Source organism: Macaca mulatta, chromosome 15 (genome assembly GCF_049350105.2).
Source record: "Macaca mulatta isolate MMU2019108-1 chromosome 15, T2T-MMU8v2.0, whole genome shotgun sequence".
In the NCBI taxonomy this organism is placed as follows: domain Eukaryota; kingdom Metazoa; phylum Chordata; class Mammalia; order Primates; family Cercopithecidae; genus Macaca; species Macaca mulatta.
In genome coordinates this window covers 120,120,309-120,140,204 of record NC_133420.1, presented here as the reverse complement: position 1 = coordinate 120,140,204, position 19,896 = coordinate 120,120,309, and the positions used below count along the sequence as shown (strand labels likewise).

At 53.4% G+C, this 19,896-nt stretch overlaps 1 protein-coding gene and 1 pseudogene across 21 annotated transcripts in view; one reads left to right on the top strand and one right to left on the bottom strand.

Moving 5' to 3' along the window:
- Positions 1 to 19,896, top strand: part of SEMA4D (semaphorin 4D) — a 134,646-nt gene that overhangs the window by 35,225 nt on the left and 79,525 nt on the right. For 12 of the 21 annotated variants that reach the window (XM_077966323.1, XM_077966320.1, XM_077966304.1 and 9 more), the window contains exon 2: positions 6,353 to 6,418. The exons of 4 other annotated variants lie outside the window; for them this stretch is intronic. The gene's annotated coding sequence lies outside the window, so the exon portion shown is untranslated. Of the gene's footprint in view, positions 1 to 6,352; positions 6,419 to 16,951; positions 17,514 to 19,039; positions 19,113 to 19,896 lie in introns of those variants that run through there. 5 more of the 21 variants (XM_077966309.1, XM_077966314.1, XM_077966301.1 and 2 more) reach the window with 3 other exon arrangements.
- Positions 11,445 to 13,056, bottom strand: LOC100427641 (proliferation-associated protein 2G4-like; annotated as a pseudogene).

Genomic DNA, 19,896 nt, shown 5'->3' with positions numbered 1-19,896 from the left:
TGTAGATGATAGTCTTAGTTACTGTGAATTATAATAGCACCATATTTAAATTTTGGACTGAGTTAGCCAGAGGATCTATACCTGTGAGAAATCAAGTTTCAAGAATTTGCAACGCACTCACGCCAAGTGATTTCTGGCATTTCTTTCTGGGTGTGCAGACCACTCCGGGCAGAGAGGGAGTGGCTTTAGCCCCACTTCAGCAGAGTCTGAGAATTTCCCTTCTTAACCCAAACCGTGTTTAATGAATCACTAGGAAAAGCAGGTTGGTAAAACTCATCCTAGCCTTCTTAAAATTACCCATTTGTTGTTCCAGAAATACACATCAGGCCAGCCACGGTGGCTCACACCTGTAATCCCAGCACTTTGGGAGACCGAGGCAGGCGGATCATGAGGTCAGTAGTTCGAGACCAGCCTGACCAACATGGTGAAACCCCGTCTCTACTAAAAATACAAAAATTAGCCTGGCATAGTGGCGCATGCCTGTAATCCCAGCTACTCAGGAGGCTGAGGCAGGAGAATCGCTTGAACCCAGAAGGTGGAGGTTGCAGTGAGCTGAGATCGCACCACTACACTCCAGCCTGGGAGGCAGAGCGAGACTCCGTCTCAAAAAAAAAAAAAAGAAAGAAATACACATTGGCCCTAGGATTCAGGCTTCCCAGGACTCTGGGGGTTTAGGATGTCCAGGACACCATGATTTCTATCCATATGCTACTCTCCTAGTATAGAAGAAAAATGTTTGGAGGTTTATTCTGGCAGCCTTCCTGTGGTGCCCACACCTGTCCTGGGAGGGCGATGAGTCACGATTGCCTCCTCAGTGGTCAGGGCTCAGAACTGTAGCCATTTGCTCGCGGCCATCCATGTGAAAGACGCACACATACAATTTGGAGCCAGACTGCTGCTTTACCTATTGACGTGCTCCTCTCTGTGGGGGACTTTTCAGTTTCACAGAGTCAAGCGTATATGGGGTGAAACATTTTGTTGGGATTACTGGTCCCAATTTCTGCTCGTTGCCCATAGCTAAGAGGTGCCCTTGTAAGGTTCCTGATATCCCTGGCATGCTGCTTGCTAGAAAAGTCATTGACAGCAGGGAGGGGCTCACACTTGCACACCACCTCAAGCCTTGTGATTATTTTCTCTGGTCATTTTGTAGGAGGAGAGTGGCTTCTTGCTTTGATCTACATTTTTCTGACCTCCAGTGAGATACACATTTTCTTTCCTGCGTTCAGTTGCAGTTTGCAGTAATCTTAAAAGAGAGACCTTGGGGCTTCATGAGCGTGCTGAGGGGCCCAGCAGAGTCCCCGAGCGTGACTGTAGGATTAGGTGGTGGGGTTGTCTGCCCTGGGAGCCCTCTCTCTCCTGCAGGGTATATGGGACAGCAGGTCACCTGCTCCGTCCTCCCGCTCGGTGTGTGTGGTGGCCACATATGAGGCTGGTTGTCATTTTCAGCTGGCCCTGCCAAGCCCTGCCTGTCTGCAGGAGGAGGGCGGCTTACACAGAATGCCCAGTGTGCTGAGTTCCATGCTGGAGGGCATGGGTTCTCCCAGGCGTGTAGGATGCCCATGTCTGTGAGGGGTGTGGTTCACCTTTAGTGTTGCTTCTCCCCTTTTTCCTTGCTCTGCGGCCTCCAGGACCAGCTGTGCATGTGAGGCTGGGGTATCTCTGACATATTCCTGAACTATCTCATGAGCTGTTGGTCTGAACCAGCGGAACCTCAGTTAAACCTGTGAGTACCGGTCTCACAGGAGGCAGAATCGAAGCTCTTACCTGTGCCTCCATTGCACGGGTGTGTGACACGTTTGGGAGTTTCACGTTGTTTGTAATCAGTAAGCAGTTGTCAAATAAAAAATCCAGACTTAGTAAGAAAAGGCTTTCTTAGGAGTATGCAAAGGAGGGAATGGACTATCACAGTAGGGGCCGGGGCCTGGCCACACGCTGACCATGAGATCATGCGTGTCTCAAAGTTTAGGCCAAAGCGCTTTTCTTTGTAGGGTGGTGTAGATGAGGCTTAGAAGAACCAGAGGTGGGATATGGAATGAGGGTGGCAGGGTCAGAGGATGCGTTACTGTTTCTCAGGCCAGCTGTTTCTCAGGAAGGGCTGCGCTGGCTCCGTGGGGCCCAAGGGGCCTGGAGAAGGACAGAGTGAAGCAAGGTTTGGTTATGAGCATTTTGTTGTGAGTGATCGGGAGCGGGCAGGGGACGCACAGTGCCACTGGTCATGGAGAGACGCAGAGCAGGCATTGGCGGGTTTCTGTGTCTGGCCTTGTCCTGGGTGGATGGGGGTGTCGTGAGCCTTGGCTCAGTCCTGTGGGGAGGGTTTTTTTTGTAGTGGTTGTTTCTGGAGCACAGTGGGCAGGGGATTTCTTACCTCCTGCTGTTTTCTAGGAGCACATGGCATTGTTGCAGTTGTCACCCAGAGTTTTACACAGAATAGAGTGTGTTATTTGGTAACTGGATGCTGGCCTGGGCTCCCTCGTGTTAGCCACATGGGCCCTCAAATCTCAGCCTAGGTCTTGTGGCGTGTGGGCCTTTCTGACCAGCTGAGGACCTTGGTCCCTGCTTCTAGGTAGGGCATTTGAGCCAGGTGATGCAGGAAGGAAGGTGCCTGCCACACAGGGGCAGCCCCCAAGGCTTGCAGGGAGGACGAGGGTCAGCCCCCTTTGGGACCCAGGGCTGAGCAGGGACAGCTGCAGGGAAGAGGCTCTGGGTCTGCAGGGGGGCTTCTCATGCCACCAGGAGGATAAAACCCTCAGGAGTGTTAATAAGACTCCCCCGCAACACCCTTGCGGGCTCTTCCTCACCTTGATGTGCTCCTGCCTTATCAGCATCTCACTCCCTGAAATGGCTCTCCAGTTGTTTCTTTGCATCCTCAGGAGGGCCAGGGACTTTTGATGCAGCTTGGCACACAAAAGGAGCAAAAAGCATTCACTGACGGAATGAATGAGCCACATCCAAACCCTGACTCCCTTAAGATGCCCCAGGGACCAGACGCTGTTCACTGGACTACAGCAGCATCCCCGAGGGCCTGTTAGAAATGCATGTTCTTGGGGTCCCCCAGAGCACTACCAGGCTTGGGCTCCAACTGGGGCCCAGAGATCTGGCATGCAGATCCTTGCCTGGGGCTCTGCTCCAGGCCGCAGTATGAGAACCACTGACCAGAGGCACATGGGGTCTCCAGGAGGCTGCGATGGCTCAGAACCTGCCTCTGAGCTGCTGAGGAGGAAGGAGGTGATTCTTTTCCAGTGTGTGAGTGGGTGGGGATGCTGGGCTGCAGCTCCCTTGGGAAGAGAATAAGGACCACGTATAGTGTGTGTGTGAGTGTGCATGTGTGGGCAGGCACATGTGTGTAGGTAGGTGTGTATATGAGTACATGTGGGTGTGTGTAGTATGTCTTTATATGAGTGTGCATGTAGGTACATATGTTTGTGCATGTGTTTGTGTGTGTGTATCCATGTGGGCATATGTATCTATGTGTGTCTATGAGTGTGTGTTTAGGTATATAGGGGTGTGTGTATGTGAATGTGGCATGTATGTGTGTGCATATATGTATATGCATGTGTGTGTGCCTGAGGGTGTATGGATGTGCATGTTTGGATGTATATATGTGCATGTGTACACATGTGTGTCTCTGTAGGTTTGTGTGTGATTTTGTATGTGAATATACACGTGTGCTTACATGGGTGGATGTTTGTGTGGTGTACCTGTGTGGATGGGTGTATACGTGTGTGCATGTAAGTGTGGGTAGGTGTGTGTTTGCATGGATGGGTGTCTGTGTGCCTGTATGCATGCATGTGATGCGTGTTTGTGGCATGTGTGTGGCGTGTGTGTGGCAGGCAGTCTTTTAAGTGGGCCCAGGAAGGGAACTGTGTGACCAGCCATGAGTTGGCCTTCCTTAGGGTGTATGCACCATGTGGAATTTGTAGGTTCCACTAAAGAAAAGGGGTGATGCTCTGTGGGTGACTGTGGTACGTATCTGTTGCAGTGTGCAGGGTACAAATGGCAGTAATACGGAAACTCAGAAATGTAGGGACCAAGTTGCCTTCGGATCCCTAGGCCACTGCACAGCATGAAAAACCTGTTACTGCTCTCTGGACTGTCCTCCCAAAAGCCCGTGTTTCCTGTGCAGCCACGCACACGCATACATAAGGCCACCGTGGAGTGGTGGGCTTGCCCTGGCCGCCCCTCCACAGCCTGCCTTTTTATTCTGGCTTGGGCAGTTCCCTTTCCACACAAGGTAACCTCCTCAGGGTTTCTTTTTTGTTTTTTCTTGTTTGTTTGTTTGTTTGTTTGAGACCCAGTCTCGCTCTGTCGACCAGGCTGGAGTGCAGTGGCACGATCTCAGCTCACTGCAGCCTCCGGCTCCTGGGTTCTAGCGATTCTCCTGCCTCAGTCTCCCAAGTAGCTGGGACTACAGGCGTGTACCACCATGCCCAGCTATTTTTTTGTATTTTTAGTAGAGATGGGGTTTCACCGTGTTAGCCAGGATGGTCTCAATCTCCTGACCTAGTGATCTGCCCACCTCGGCCTCCCAAAGGGCTGGGATTACAGGCATGAACCACTGCACCCGGCCTGTTTTTTTGTTTATTTGCTTTTTTTGAGACAGGGCCTCACTCTGTTGCACAGGCTGGAGTACAGTGGCACAGTCATAGCTCACTGCAGCTTGACATCCTGGGCTCAAGCAATCCTCCCACCTCAGCCTCTTGTGTAGTTGGGACTACAGGCATATGTCACCATGCCTGGCTAACTTAATGTTTTGTAGAGATGGGGTCTCACTGTGTTGTCCAGGCTGGTCTTGAACTGCTGGGCACAGGCGATCCTCCCATGTTGGCCTCCCAAAGTGCTGGGATTACAGGCGTGAGCCACTGTGCCCGGCTGACCTCGTTGTTCTTTGTAATGGGTACATAGATGTCAGTGTTTGGATAGACCATTTATTTGATTCTGGTCGGCTGCTGATGGACTTTGAAGGTTTCCATGGCTTTGCTGTGATGCGGGAAGCACCCTCGCGGTATAGCTTTGTGTCCGAGTGGAATGTGATTCAGGAGCATCCCGAGTGTCACAGTCAGGTCACACTGGGTCTGCTACCCCACTGTCGGGCGCCGGTTTCCCCGCCTCATCGCGGGCTCTGGTTGCTCAGCTCTGTAGGTTGCTGCTCATCAGAAAGATGAAAACGACCATCCTGCTTCAGTTGGTTTCTTTCATCGTTAATGGCATCGAACAGCTCGTCCCTTCACTTGCCATTTGCGGCTCTGTGCCCTGTGGGTGGGGACTTTGCGACGCTCACTCCTTGCTTCAGGAGGCCAGTGACGAAGGAAGGAGCCCTTTACGTTTTCTCGGCGTGTTGACTCATGTTTCTCCTTTATGCAGGCGCATTAGTAAGCCTTCCCCTACTTTTAAGATTGTTTTAAAAAAAAAACAAACCCTCCCAGCTGGACGTGGTGGCTCACGCCTGTAATCCCAGCACTTTGGGCCGAGGCAGGCGGATCACTTTAGGTCAGGAGTTCAAGCCTGGCTAACATGGTGAAACCCCATCTCTACTAAAAAAAAATACAAAAATCAACTGGGTGTGGTGGCATGCGCCTGTAAGCTCAGCTACTCAGGAGGCTAAGGCAGGAGAACCGCTGAACCCGGGAGGCGGAGGTTGCAGTGAGTTGAGATTGCGCCACTGCACTCCAGCCTGGAGACAGAGCAAGACTGTCTCAAAAAGAAAAACCCTCCCAAATTCTGGTTCCTGTTTGGATTCTTCTTTTCTTCTCTCTCTCTTCCTTGCCCTCTTTCTCCTCCCCTTCTTCTTCTCCTGATTTTGGTTTTTAAGTATGTAATTAATTTTAAAACTTAAAAAGTGTTAGAATATTGAGTATTAACACTGAGATTGCCTTCATATGTGATTTTAAATTAGGGACTGATTTGGAGCTTTGTGCTGCAGTGTCCTTCTTGACTACGCCTTCACTGGGGGTCACAGGGTTTCTGGGTAAGGCCTTGGCCCACCCTGGCTGCCTCCTACACTAGAGCTCACGCTCAGCGATTGTGTGCTGTGCCAAGGAAAGGCTCTCTGCCAAGTTGGTGCCTGGCCAGGAGCAGAGGGGAGGAGAGAGATGGGTAGGGTGAAGGAAGGTACAGATGATGGCTCCCTCCCAGTTCTTGCTAATCCTTGTCCGTTAGCTGTGATGCCTCCTCTGGTCTCACCTGGCCAGGTAAGCTGTACCCTGTGACTGACGGTTCTCTAGGACGATACTCTTGCAGTCCTTGGGGGACATTTTTGGCACAGTGTTGGGGTATGAAATTGTGTGTATGTATATTGTAAGGGAATCTGGTAGTTTATCCTGCTAAAATGCACCCTTTTCTAACTCTGTTTCAGACTCTGCTAACACCAGATAGTAGAAAGAAAGTGTGTGCTGAAATGTTTGACGACGCTGATGGTTTGGTAAGTGATGGCGTCTGCCTGAGAGCCATGGTTCCGTTTGGAATTGGCTCTTCAGAAGGTCTAGTCCCGGTGTTCCAGCCCTCAGTCAGCAGCGATGCCTGTTCACTGTGTGACCTGCCGAGCAGGTGTCTGGAGAGTGAGGAGGAAGGTCTGTCTCCGGAAGCTCAGGTGGTTCTGCCTGGAGTGGTCAGGGTCTGTTTAGGGGATGCGGCTGTAGAGGAAGTCAGAGTGGGTGGGGGCAGGGCAGGCAATGAGCAAGGCGATGCTGGGTGTGGCTTGTTTGGTGGTGAGCCCAGTGCCCAGCCTTAGTACCGGCTTCCCTGGCAGGAAGGGAAGGGCCCCAGTTGAGGAGGTGCCCCTGCCTAGACTGTCCCCTGAAGACTGGTACGCCTAGGAGTTCATATTGGATTGTTGAAGGTGGTCTTTCACCCAACCTTAGGGGTCTTTGGGAGCCGGTGGGCAGTTGCTTCTCTTCTGTCCACTAACTCACACCCCCCATGCCCCATGTTCAGGGAGGTCTGGGGAAGACAGTGGCTTGGGCTGGGGTGAGGTGGACAGGGACAGCTCCCTGGGCTGCCGCACCCTTGCTCCCACCCCGCCCTTCAAATGTTCCGAGTGGAAGAAGGGTCTCCTTGTTGTCTGAGATTCCAGAGCACCAGGCCACACGGGCCCTGCCACAGGCAGCATGTGGGTGCGAGTCCACATGTCATGGCAACTCTAGAGGGCACTGGGGCCCTCCCTGTCATGGATGAGGCCATGGAGGCACAGCGTGATGAACTGATGTGGTTGTAGGCTATGACCCAGGCCACCCATTTTCTCTGGCCCTGTCCCCACCCCCTCCCAACTGTTGGGATGGGGCTGCCCGCCCTGCAGGGCTGCTGGGCCACAGGCTGGCCCGCCACTTCATGGGTTCAGTTTCCTTCTCTGTAAATGTGAAGAGGCACAGCCACCCTGGCAGCTTCCTCGAGGGGCGGGGCTTCCTCACCTGTGCTGGGCACACGCCTGGGCGGAGTCCTGTGCCAGGGCCCCACTGGGTCACCTCGGGGCTGGGGGTGCTGTGGCATGGCTGTGCCTTTCTGCTACCCCGAGGGTGGCCTGGGCTGGCACAGAACATGTCCTTGTGCTGTGCAGGATTGTAGGCTCCGGGGGCTCACCCTGTGCAGAATGCCGCCCTCAGCCTCACACCCTGCCGTCACCATGGGGCACCGACTTCAGTTTGACACTCTTACTAGGCGTGGGAGGTGCCCTCGGTAGCCCCAGGAGGGACCGTCTTTGGCTCAGCAGCCACCTGTGCAGGTCTCTCGTTTCTAGCTTGGTTATGTGCTCAGATGGAACCGGAAGAGAAGAGGTCATCAGAAGAAGCTGCTCTGTTTGATTTGGTGGAGGGCCCACCTGTCCAGGGCCCCCAAGGCCCACTCCTGCTAGATCTGGTGTGGAAATAGAGTAGGAAGTGAAAATCTTGGGGGGCTGACCCCGTCAGCCACACCAAGCTGGGGGAGCCTCAGCTACTTCTACGCCACCTTCTGTGGCCACTCCTGGAGATGTGGATTAAAGGTTGATGCAGGCGTGTCTGTGTTAGAAGGTGTTTCCAGATGTGACTTCAGCTGTAAGAAGCAGGACATGTAAGTCCTTGTGTCCCCTTTAGAAAGCCAGGTTGTGACTCCTGCCCTCCTGTGCCTCGGCCCTCCTGGTCCTGTCCAGCCTGGGATCTTCCTGGCTGCAGCTTTCACATCATAGATAGTCTCCATACACAAGACCATCTGCAAAGGACATACTGAAGATTAAGACATATATCCTATCGAGACCATCCTGGCTAACACGGTGAAACCCCGTCTCTACTACAAATATAAAAAATTAGCCGGGTGTGGTGGCCGGCACCTGTAGTCCCAGCTACTTGGGAGGCTGAGGCAGGAGAATGGCATGAACCCGGGAGGTGGAGCTTGCAGTGAGCCGAGATCACGCCACTGCACTCCAGCCTGGGTGACAGAGCGAGACTCCGTCTCAAAAAAAAAAAAAAGACATATATTCTAGAACTTGGGTTGAAGTGGAAGCAAAAATAACTTTTAAGGGACTTTTCCCAGCGTGAAGTGGCTCATATAAGCAGCTTTGCCGCCCTTTGGGTGGGGACAAAGCAGGCACTGTGGTTCCCAGTGTCATTGTGAGCCAGGCCCTCTGATGCTGGGTCCTGGAGAGAGGACAGTCTCCACAGGAACCTGACCGTCAGGGCTGTGTGTCCACCCAGCGAGGGCTGGGACTAGATGGTTCCGGAAATCCTGGCTTAGATTGGTATGGGGTGCTGGGGTCCTTACTGCAGGCCTGTTGGACATGACTGGGAACACAGCCTGGGGGCCATCGGCTTCCAGCAGCTTCCCCCAGAAGCATGGGTATAACAGGCAGCAAAGGGCTCTGCGTCCTCAGAGGAGGGAGCACAGGTTGGCTTGGACATCTGTAGGGGGGAGCCAGAGAGCCACAGGATACAATGCTATGTCTTGCTTGTGATTTCTTAGACCCAAACTCTTACACTTGCATGTGCTTATGGGGAGTTGAGTGCAGAAAGTGAATTCCTTTGGGTTTGGTTGTTGTTTTGATACCACCTGCATTTAAGCTCTTCCTTCTTAATTTCAAACAACCCTGTAGTCTTTATAAAGTGCACTGTGTGGGTGCTGCCCAGCCTCCCTAGGGTCTGAGTGTGCCCCACTGCTTGGAGGCAGGGCTGCTTCACCTGCGCTGGGATGGAGCCCTGTTCATAGGAGCTGGGCTTTATTTTTAGCAGGTACAGTTCCATGTCTCACAGAGCTGAGAGCAGAAAGACTGTAGATTTAATTAAATGACACTGAAAGGGGAGGTAATTACTTCTGCATGTTTCAGGAGGCCCCGGAGGGTGTTTCAGGAGGCCCCGGAGGGTGTCCCAGGTCCTCTGCTGCAGCCCTGTGAGGCTGTTACCTGGAAAACGCCCAGGACCCCATCCCTGATGGGCACTCAGGGTCCTGGGCATTGCTCTGACTAATGATGAACGATGTGAGCTTTCTTCTCTGAAGCCTAGCTTTGGAGATAAGCCATGCAGTCTAGAGACAGTGCAGCAGGTCACTGCAGAGGAAGCATGGTCAAGCTCTGCATCCCAAAGCTGCTTTAACAGGACAGGACACCGGGCGTGGTGGCTCATGCCTGTAATCCCAGCACTTTGAGAGGCTGAGGCGGGTGGATTATCTCGGGTCGGGAGTTCGAGACCAATCTGGCCAACATAGCAAAACCCCCGTCTCTACTAGCGGGGCATGATGGCTCATGTCTGTAATCTCAGCCACTTGGGAGGCTGAGGCAGGAGAATCGCTTGAAACCAGCAGGCGGAGGTTGTAGTGAGCTGAGATCGCGCCATGGCACTCCAGCCTGGGCGACAGACTGAAAAGACTGGGCACAGTGGCTCATGCCTGTAATTCCAGCACTTTGGGAGGCTGAGGCTGGCGGATCACAAGGTCGGGAGATCAAGACCATCATGGCTAACATGGTGAAACCTCATCTCTACTAAAAATACAAAAAATTAGCTGGGCATGGTAGCGGGTGCCTGTAGTCCCAGCTACTCAGGAGGCTGAGGCAGGAGAATGGCATGAACCCGGGAGGCAGAGCTTGTAGTGCCGAGATCACGCCACTGCACTCCAGCCTGGGCGACAGCGAGACTCCGTCTCAAAAAACAAAAAAGAAAACAAAACAAAACAAAAAAACAGGTCAGGACATGTAGGGTACTAGCACCATCCAGCTGCCTCCTGCACACAGGAGGGGCCAGCGGCAAAGGGTTCATTTATAGTAACCAGAAGCTTCCACACCCTCAACACACTCAGATCCATAGCACCTCCTCCTACCAGTGGCTGTGTGGGTGTTACTGCCTCCCTATGCCTCATAGGGTCCCTGTTCAGTATCCTAGCTGGACACCACGCCTGACACGGAGCACCAGAAGTGTGGCTGATCAGAGCCGAGATACCTCGAGCAGTTACAGAGAGTTTGCACACAGAAGGCAAGATGCACTCCCTTGTTCATGACCTGCGTGCATGGCATGCAGAAGGAGTGTATTTTGGATGTGTATTGGGTTAGATAAAATATATGACTAAAGCAAACTTAGTCTTTTTTTAAATGAGCAAATCCAGATTTATTTTAATGTCATGTCATTGTCAATGTGTTTAAAAACCTCATAAGTTAGTGGGATAGTGGGAGCCCTAGTTTCCTGGGACGGCATGCCAGAGGTACTGAAATTTGTCGCCTTTCTCTACAAACCCCCAGCAATCCAATCCAAGTCCGTAGCTTCAGAAAGCCAGGAGTCATATCTTCAGTCAGTCTACTCCTCTGGTTCTCGGTTTTTCTTTCAAGGGAGGGAGATCACAGTGTTTCAAACAGGGAACAAAACCAGTTGAGCTTCCAGCTCAGGTTTGTGTAAGATGGAGCGAGGGGAGACTCACTCCAGAGAAAAGGGTAAGGTGGAGATGAATTATTTCTCTACAGCTTTGTGAAAATGGAAGAAAAAAGATTGACAAATGAGGATCCATTTTATAGATGAGAATCGCTTCATAAATGAAGGCTCCAGCTCCTAAAATGGGAGGGGCCTGACTGGACAGCCTGAATCAGATGAGGAGTCGGCCACACTGAATAAAAACAATCTGAAAAATAATCCTTCTAATTTTGAAGCCAGATAAAATACTTGGGGAGAATGGAAAAGAGAGGAAAAAGCCCCAAACAGATGGAAAAATGCTGACGTCAGAGTAGTATAAAAAAATTCAACCGAGTTTTCCGTGGTGGTGGCTAATTTAGCCCTGTTCTGTTGTAGGGTCACAAACTTTGACCAAGCAGAGAGTAGTAGAAAAGGCCAGAAAGAGGGGCTTGAAGACGATGAATTTTGACTCCTGATTTTATTATTTAATTTCTTTTTTTCATTTAAAGTAGTCTTCTGTGGTTGGGAAGCCTCACCTCCCAAGACCAGAGTCAGATGCTGGTTGTTGTTGGAAGGGGGTGGGCTGGGGAACTGGGGTGGGGACAGGGAGACCCCCGCTCTGCTGGTGGTCCTAGGTGGAGAAGAACTGCACTTCACAGAGTCTGGGGTGTGGTGGGAAGGGGATGAGGCAGGAGCAGCAAGCTGGGGAGATGGGACCCACCTAGGTCCCCAGCTTCATTTTCTTCTGATGTTTCCCCAGTGCTGGCATTCTCTGCAGTCTTGGAGGCCTTCTTTTTTTTTCTTTTTCTGGGTTTTTTGACTTGCAGAACCCTGGAGGAGGGTCTTTAGCTCTGCATCCTGGACCTCCATCTCAGACTTATGGGGGTCAGGCTGGAAGGGACCACTGGTTATCCGCATGGGGCCACTGGGCATGAGCAGAACTGTAAATTTAAACTGGGCAGCAAATTCCCCCTCCTTCTCATAGAGAACATTAAATGGTCGCAGCAGTCCATGCTTGGGGCGCTCCACCACACCCATCTGAGCCTTCTTCTCATCTTCAAATGCTCGGAAAGTAAACGGCGTAGCATCAAAATGCCTTTCCACCTCACCAAAGAAGGCACGTCAGGTTTTCATTTTCAGTCCATACTGTTTGGAAGGGTCTCGTTTGTAAATAGTGGTTCTCTGTCCTGCATCCTTGGCCTTTCCCTCTCCTGAGCTGACGAGAACATCCACAGCATATACTTCATGTACCTCAAATTCAGCTTTTTCACGGTCCTTCTTCTGCTGGTCTGTGGGATTCTGAGTAATGGTTTTTTTCTCCATCGATGACATGCTGCTTCAACTGGTGTGACAGGCATACCTTCTGTTGGCGTGCAGTTAAATGAGTGGGCAACTTTGTTCCCGGTTTCTGTCACTTGTGTGTTCTGATTTCCAGGTTTGACCAGGCATAGGGCAGCTTCAGCACAATGGTGAGCTGCCTTAATAACATCTGCTTTCCTTCCTGTTATTTGGGTCCCCTGAGCTACGTCAACCACAAAAGTATGAGCTACATTAGCGGTGAAGCCGTCTGCATGGACCCCAAGGTCAATTTTTACCAAGTCACCTTCCTTGAGAATGTAATCCTGGCCGCTCTTCAAAGGGGAGAAGTGACATACACCGTTATTTACCGAAATGCTGGTGGGAAAAGCAATACATTTCTTCCTTTTCCTTTTTTTTTTTTTTTTTTTTTTTTTTGAGCCGGAGTCTCTCTCTCTCTCCCAGTCTGGAGTGCAGCGGCACGGTTGCGGCTCACTGCAAGCTCCGCCTCCAGGGTTCATGCCATTCTCCTGCCTCAGCCTCCCGAGTAGCTGGGACTACAGGTGTCCGCCACCACGCCTGGCTAATTTTTTTGTATTTTTAGTAGAGATGAGGTTTCACCATGTTCGCCAGGATGGTCTCGATCTCCTGACCTTGTGATCCACCCATCTCGGCCTCCCAAAGTGCTGGGATTACAGGCATGAGCCACTGCGACCGGTTCTTCATATCCTTTTCTTTCTTGAAGATTTTCCCTGTTTCTTGCGTAATGGTGGCACCACCTTTCTCACTGAGGCACTGACACACCTGAGCTAGATGCTTCCACCAAGGACCGAAGTGCCCTATTGGTGATGTCGCCCCCCATCTTCTACCTGGTCATGACCAGGTCCTCGGCGATAGTTTGCTCCTGCTGCTTGTCCTCGCCCGACATCTTCCTGCCACCACCACTGCAGCCTCGTTTCCCCTGAGCCGCTGCTCTGCCTCCCTTCCCAGTCGCAGGCTGTGGTTAGAGCTCCCTCGATCCTCAGGAGAGGGCGAGCAAAAGCCACAAACTTAGTGTTTTAGCGTGACTTCTGGGAACATCTGAAATTATACCTGTGGCTTGCCTGGTAGGTGTAGGATCTAAACTGTTCTTTGGTGCCCTTGGATTTGACTTCCTCTCCTGTCCAGGCCCCGCCCCTGTAGTTGGGAGCTAGTGACTTGTAACAACCATATCAGGCTTTGAGAGTGTTTTTAGCCAGCTTTAAGTGCTATTATGTTGCATTTATGCAGACAATTACAAAATAGCCTGCTGGGCCTTACCAAATAGCCCGGTTTCACCACTGAGATTGTACGTCTGCAGGGCTCCCTGGCCTGTGCTTTCAGTGAGCACACCCATCCCCAAAAGGCCCCGCGCTGTCTGGGCTTCTGTCTCCCTTGTTTTCTGTGGGTAAGACTTACACAGTGGATTTGCCGCTGATTTTCCGTGTCCCAGCTGTACCCTGAATGCATCAACGGGCATGCTCAGCCTGCAGGTCAGTGATGGCTTGTGATGAGCCCCATCCTGCCTTCCCGTGGGAGGAGGGTCCCCACGTAACCCTTTCATGTCCTGACCTGCACTTGCTTTGGCAGCCCCTGGGGTCCCACTGAGGGGCTGCTATTTATGCAGCTGCAGGACACACGCTAGAGTCCTGGGAAAAGCCCCTCAGGCACTCCCACATCTGGCCAGGCTATTTATATCCCTCAAAAGGGCCCATTTTTCTTTGCAGAGAGTGAACATGTGGGCAATGCTGTCATGCCCGCCAGTGGAGTCCGTGAAACAAGCCCTTTCATTGAATAGCTTTCTGGGTGCGTCTGACACGTTCTCATCCATGTGCAGAGGCCTCGCGGTTTTACGCCTTCTCTGCTGCCATTGTGTGGATCACTGCTCCTCAGAGTGCAGGCGGACTGTGGCCCCCATAGCAGCCTGTTCCTGGTGCTGGGGGGGCCTGACTGGTCTGGATAGGCATACCTTGCCTCCCTGTCCCTATCCCACATCGCCCAGGGGAGGGTGGGTCCTCCATGGCCTGCCATGCCACAGGTCACTGAGCTCCTGCCCTGGATCCCATATGCCTGGGCAGTGGGGCGTCAGCAGAGGAAATAGTAGTCTACTATGGGGGCAGACAGACCCCAAAGGAGATCAATGGGTCAGGTATGATTGAAGTTATAAGGGGGAAAAATAAAGCAGAAAAAGATGCCAGGGGCAATGGCTTACTCTTGTCATCCCAGCACTTTGATAGGCCGAGATGGGAGGATCACTTGCGGCCAGGAGTTTGAGACCAGCCTGGGCAACATAGTGAGACCCCCATCTCTATAAAAATATAGAAAATTAGCCAGGCATGGTGAAATGCACCTGTAGTCCCAGCTACTCAGGAGGCTGAGGTGGGAGCATGACTTAAGCCCAGGAATTCTAGGCTGCAGTGAGCTATGATCACACCACTGCACGCCAGCCTGGGTGACAGAGCAAGACTCTATGCAAATAAATACATCTAAATAAAATACAAATAAATAAATACATAAAGCAGAGAAAGAGATGAGATAGGCTCTATAAGGGGAGTTGGGCTAATTGATGGAGCCACAGCTGGCGCCATGCCTGTGCCTGGGGAGGAGCACCGTATGCACGGGGAGCACTGAAGTGGGGGTGAGGAGGGCAGTGGGCAGAGGCAGAATCAGGAAGGACAGGGGCAGGAGAGGAGGTGGTGGGTTGGGGAGGTTGAGGGGGGTTGGGGAAGACCCCTGGCTTCTGAGGAAAATGGGCCATGGTGGGGGTGCCGGGCACCCGGTTGGGAGGCTGTGAGGTGGTCTGGGAGAGCGGTGCTGGTGCGGGCATGGTGCGGCAGTGCCGATGAGGAGTGGCTCCCTTTGGTGCTTATTTGGAGGTGCACCAGGAGGACTTGCTGCCAGCTTGGATCTGGGGTGGGTCATGGTGTGGGTCGGGAGCACAGAATGTCCTGGGGTTTGGCCTGAGCCGTAGGAAAGATGGAGGCTCCACTCGGGCTTCTGCCTGGGCTCTCTCGGAGACGTCTCAGCTTTGGGGAGGTGAGGAGCATGGTTTGGGGACACGGGAAGCTTGAGGTGCTTATTAGTGGGGAGGAGGCTGTGGGGTACCTAAGCCTGGAGTCGAGGAGACATCTGAGGACTAGCCCGGGGGTTAGTCCTGACTGGAGCTGGGGCACGGAGCCCTCCCAGGGCAGGCCCCCTCAGAATGCCCTCACTCCTTCGCTGTCAGGTAGGGATGTGTCTGAACCTGCTCCTGCTGCCTGCTGGCCTGCAAGGGTCACAAGGAGAGACCAGCCTTCGGGGGCCTCTGTCGAGATTGGAAGGACAGATAGGCAGCGTGCGAGGGAGGGTTGGGATTTGGACTGGCTGTCGGCTGCTGTGGCAGAGATGGTCTGGGCCTGGGAGGTGAGATGGACAGACTCGAAAGGATAGGACACATGGCAGGGCTTGGAAGGGAAGGCATCTGGGGAATTGAGGGTCTCCTCTTATCTCTGCAGTCTTTGGGGGCAGCACCTATCCCACAGGGGCACGCCCAGCTGAGACTTCGAGTCCTCTGAGCTGGACGTAGTGTGAGCAGGGAGCCCACCTGAGGCCTGGGTGCAGTGTGGCATGGGGAGTGGAAGGGGCATCCTGAGGGGAGGCACCTTCCTCCCCCGCCAGCGTGCCTGGCGCACAACCCCCCTCCCACGCCTCAGTCTCCTGCTGCTGCTGCCTTGTTTTAGAAGGTGCGGCTGCTAGGGTCCAGGATGACCCACGCCCCTGCCGAGGGGAAGTGGCTCTCCTTTGTGCAGGGAGCCTCGGAGCCCTGGAGAAGTCCTGGGAGGCAGCCTACCCTCTCTGCCCTCCTTGGTGGCCCGAGAGAGGCCCCGTGGTGTTCATCATGGGGATGAGATGGTATGTCTTGTTTTCTTTAGCCCATGTTGAGTAGGGTGGGGTCATAGCCTTGCAGCAGGCCCTGTTCAGAGCTAGTCAGTCAGTCTCAGGGTGTTTTTGTTCTTTGGTTTCGCCCCTTGTGGTAGGACAAATGATGGCCCCCGAAAATGCCAGGTTCTAGCCCCTGGAGCCTGAGAGGGTGACTTTAGATAGAGAGTTAGAGTCTGCAGATGGGACCAAGTTGAGGATCTCGAGGTGGGGAGATGATTCTGGATTATCTGCTGGGCCTCAAGTACACTCAAAAGTGTTCTTCTCAGAGGCAGCAGAGGGAGATTAGACACAGAGGGCCCAGAGGCCACAGTAGTGGTGGGTGTGGGGTGGATTTTATCTGCCAATTGGGCTGGGCCTCGGGGTGCCCAGATAAGTTGTCAGGTGCCATTCTGGGTGTCTGTGTGGGTATTTCTGGGTGAGGTTGACATGAGAATCGGTAGACTAAGGAAAGCCGTGGCCCGGGAGGCAGGATGGACAGACCCGCAGGGATAGAACACGTGGCAAGGCCTGGAAGGGAGGGGGTCCGGGACATGAGGGTCTCGTCTCATCTCCTGCTGGGGGTGCAGTGTTTGTCCTGCATGGCGCCCCCAGCTGAGCCTACAGAGACCTCTGAGTTGGACACAGAGGCTGGGAGCATGGGTAGGGAACTCGTCTGAGGCCTGGGTATGGCGTGCAAAGTAGAAGGTGGGGGAGGAGGTGGCCCTTCCTAGAGTGAGTCGGCCTCACCCAATCCGTCGAAGTCCTCCATAGAACAAAAAGACCCGGCTCCCTGAGTCAGAGGGGAGTTCGCCTGCCTGACTGCCTGTGAACGGAAGCTTCACAGGGTCTCCAGCTTGTGGATGACAGATCCATAATCACGTGAGCCGAGCGCATAATAAATCTCTGTCTCTCCCTGTGGTTCTGCTTCTCTGGAGAACGCTGACTAGCCAAGGAACCACAAACCAAGCAACGCTGCTGCCACCAGAAGCTGGAAGAACCCGGGGAGTCTCCCCTGGGGCCTCCAGAGAGCGCATGGCCCTGCTGACACCCTGATTTTGGTCAGTGAAACTGATCTCAGCATTCTGGCCTGCAGAACGTGAGGGAATACACTTCTGTTGTAAGCCGTCCAGTTTGTGGTCACTGGTGAGCGCTGCCGCCCGAAAACCATACAGGCAATGTAAACAGCGCTTCCATGAATACCCTGGCCGTGCTCTGGAGCTGTCATTCAGTGCACGGGTTTCAGGGAGCAGCAACTCACGGTCCGAAGAGCTGTGTCTCTTCATTGTAATAGATCTTGCAAGATCCGTTTCTGAAAAGATCCAACAGTTCATCCTTCCCTGTGAGTGCGGGGAGTTCCCTGTTCCAGCACCCTCTCTCGGCGGTGGCGTGAGACACTATAGACCGACTTGTCAGTGTTCGGGGCAGAGTGACAGCTTTGTGGCCTTGATGGCGTCCCCCCAGGTCCTGGTGAGTGTCACGTCCTTGTTGGATGTTCTGTGGCCGTTTGGATCCTCTGTGAATCGCCTGTTGTGTGTTGTGACCCTGTTCTGTCAGGACGTTCAGCCCTCTCTTGCCAACCGATAGGAGCTCTGGATTTGTTATAGATATTGATCTTCTTTCTTCTGCTTGGAACATATTTATTCCTAATTCTCTTCTGTGCCAGTTTCTTTTATGAATGTATCATTTGCTGTCCAGGTTAACTCATTTGATGGTCGAACGTGTCTCTCTCTTCTCTTAGGGCTCGTGGGTACCAGCGTTTGTTAAGAAGATTACATGGGTTGTCTGGGGATTTTCTGGCAGGGGTTTTCTTGTTTTGTGTGTTCGAATTAAACTCTTGAACGTGTCTAGAATGCTTTTAACAGGAAATAATATGCTTGGGGTGGGGAGGACAATTTTGTTTCCTTCTAGTGTGCCAGCACTAATTAGTCAATAATCCGTCCTTTGACCAATGAATTGAACGACAGCTCTGTGGTCTGTTAGGGCCTCATGTAAACTGGGTTCCGTCTGGGGATCCTCCTTCCCACTCGCTGGCCCACTTGTCTCTTCACATGCCCACATCCCATCAGTAGCGGCTGCAGAGCACCTGCTGACAGCTGGGAGGAGTCCCCTTGCGTGCTCCGTGTGTGATGACGTGCTTTGTGAGCCGTGATGGCAGGAGCGCTCCTGCGTATGCCTGTATGTGTTTGCCTGTGTTTCTCCTTGTGACTACTGGGCAGAGCATGATAAGGGTGGGTACACTGTAGCTGTGCTGGAGGGGCAGCCAGGGAAGAGCCGTGAAGGTGGTGAGGGAGGCCCAGGTGAAGCAGGAAAACAGAGACCACCAGGTGGACGCAGAATTATGTCTATGGTAGGTAGGTATAATTTCTAAAAGGCAAAGTGTCCAGGACAATAAATGTAAAGCAGGTTTATTATGTGGGGAGCAGTGAAAAGAGAACCCTTCGTGTCAGGGACCTGCCTACTGCTTGGATTTCCTTTGGGCATGAGTGCCCTGACTCTGCCTGTGGTGGGGGGATGCATGGGCATGCAGTGGGGTGAGCAGTTACTGCACCTTAGGCGTCTGTGCCTGGCTCAGGGCTGCCTGACCCTGGGCACCTCTGGCAGCTGGCACCTTACAGTCCCCAAATGCTCTCTATGCCCCGTCTTCTATGGCACAGCTCTAGCAGGGCAGGGCACACCCATGCAGGGAGCCCAGGAGGTCAGGGCCTGCAGTTACCCACTGGTGACCTCAGCCCCACCCATGCTGTGGAGGGAGGGGAGAGAGTTTCAGGTGCTGGCCCATACAGGACTTACAGCCAGGACAGGAGGCAGCCGGGTCCTGGCCACCAGCTCTGAGACAGGCATGGGGTGGGGTGCGGGTGAGGTGCTGCAGGGCCAGGGCTGTCCGCCACCCGCCTACCCCGGGCAGATCCTCCTCTGGCGGCGGCTGCTGGCCCGACCTGCTTCCCGGGTGGCTATTATGGGCGGGTGGAGTCCACGCCGCGCTTTTCTGGGAGGGCTCATTTTCTGTCAGACAGCTGAAGGCTCCACTCTGCAGGGACAACAGGACCGTGGTACACCCGCTTCGAGGTCAGTGAGAAGGTGGACAGGGCAGCCAGGCCCCATGGGAAGGTGGCTGGAGACTGGGCCCATGGGCATCCCGGCGGCCCTGATTAAGCTCCTTGTTTAGCCCACACACAACTTGTGGCTGGACTGTGTGTCCAGTTGAGCACTGGCATCTGTTCTTCTCCAGGGCACTTCGCACCTGGCCTGCTTCCAGGGGGTAGTGTGGGTGGTCATAAGCCCGCCACTGACCGGGAAGTCTTATTCTTGAAGCTGTGGAGAAGTCCCTAGGGGATCTGATGGGGCTGGGCTCTGGGCTGTGAGTCACCTCCTGGGGAAAAGAGCTGCCTTCCTCCTGGGCGGCTTCAGTTCCAGGTCAGGCAGAGGCTGTGCAGGTGTGCTGTAGGGGTGCAGGGGGCCCTCGTGCTGCTGAGCACCGTCCTGGTGGGCATCGGAGATTGCTGTAGCCCAGTGAAGGCCCTTCGAGTCTCTCAGACTGTGTGATGACAGGCTTGTCCAAGCCCAGGCCCGGGGCCCGGGTTTGCAGACGACACTGGCACATGTGTGAATCAGGGTCCCCAGCATTGACTCACATCTGCCCGAGTCTGGTGTTTCCTCGCTGGGAAATGGTGAGAAGGATGGGGAGGGCCGCAGCCATGCCAGACACTGTCTGGTGCTGATCCCTCTCCAGGATGGTTGTAGTTATGAACCCCAGGAACCCTCCCCTCCCCATGCATGTGTCCTGCCAGCCCAGGGTGAGTAGGTCTGATTCTCTGCTAGCTGTTGGGGCCTGTGGAAGTGAAACTCACTG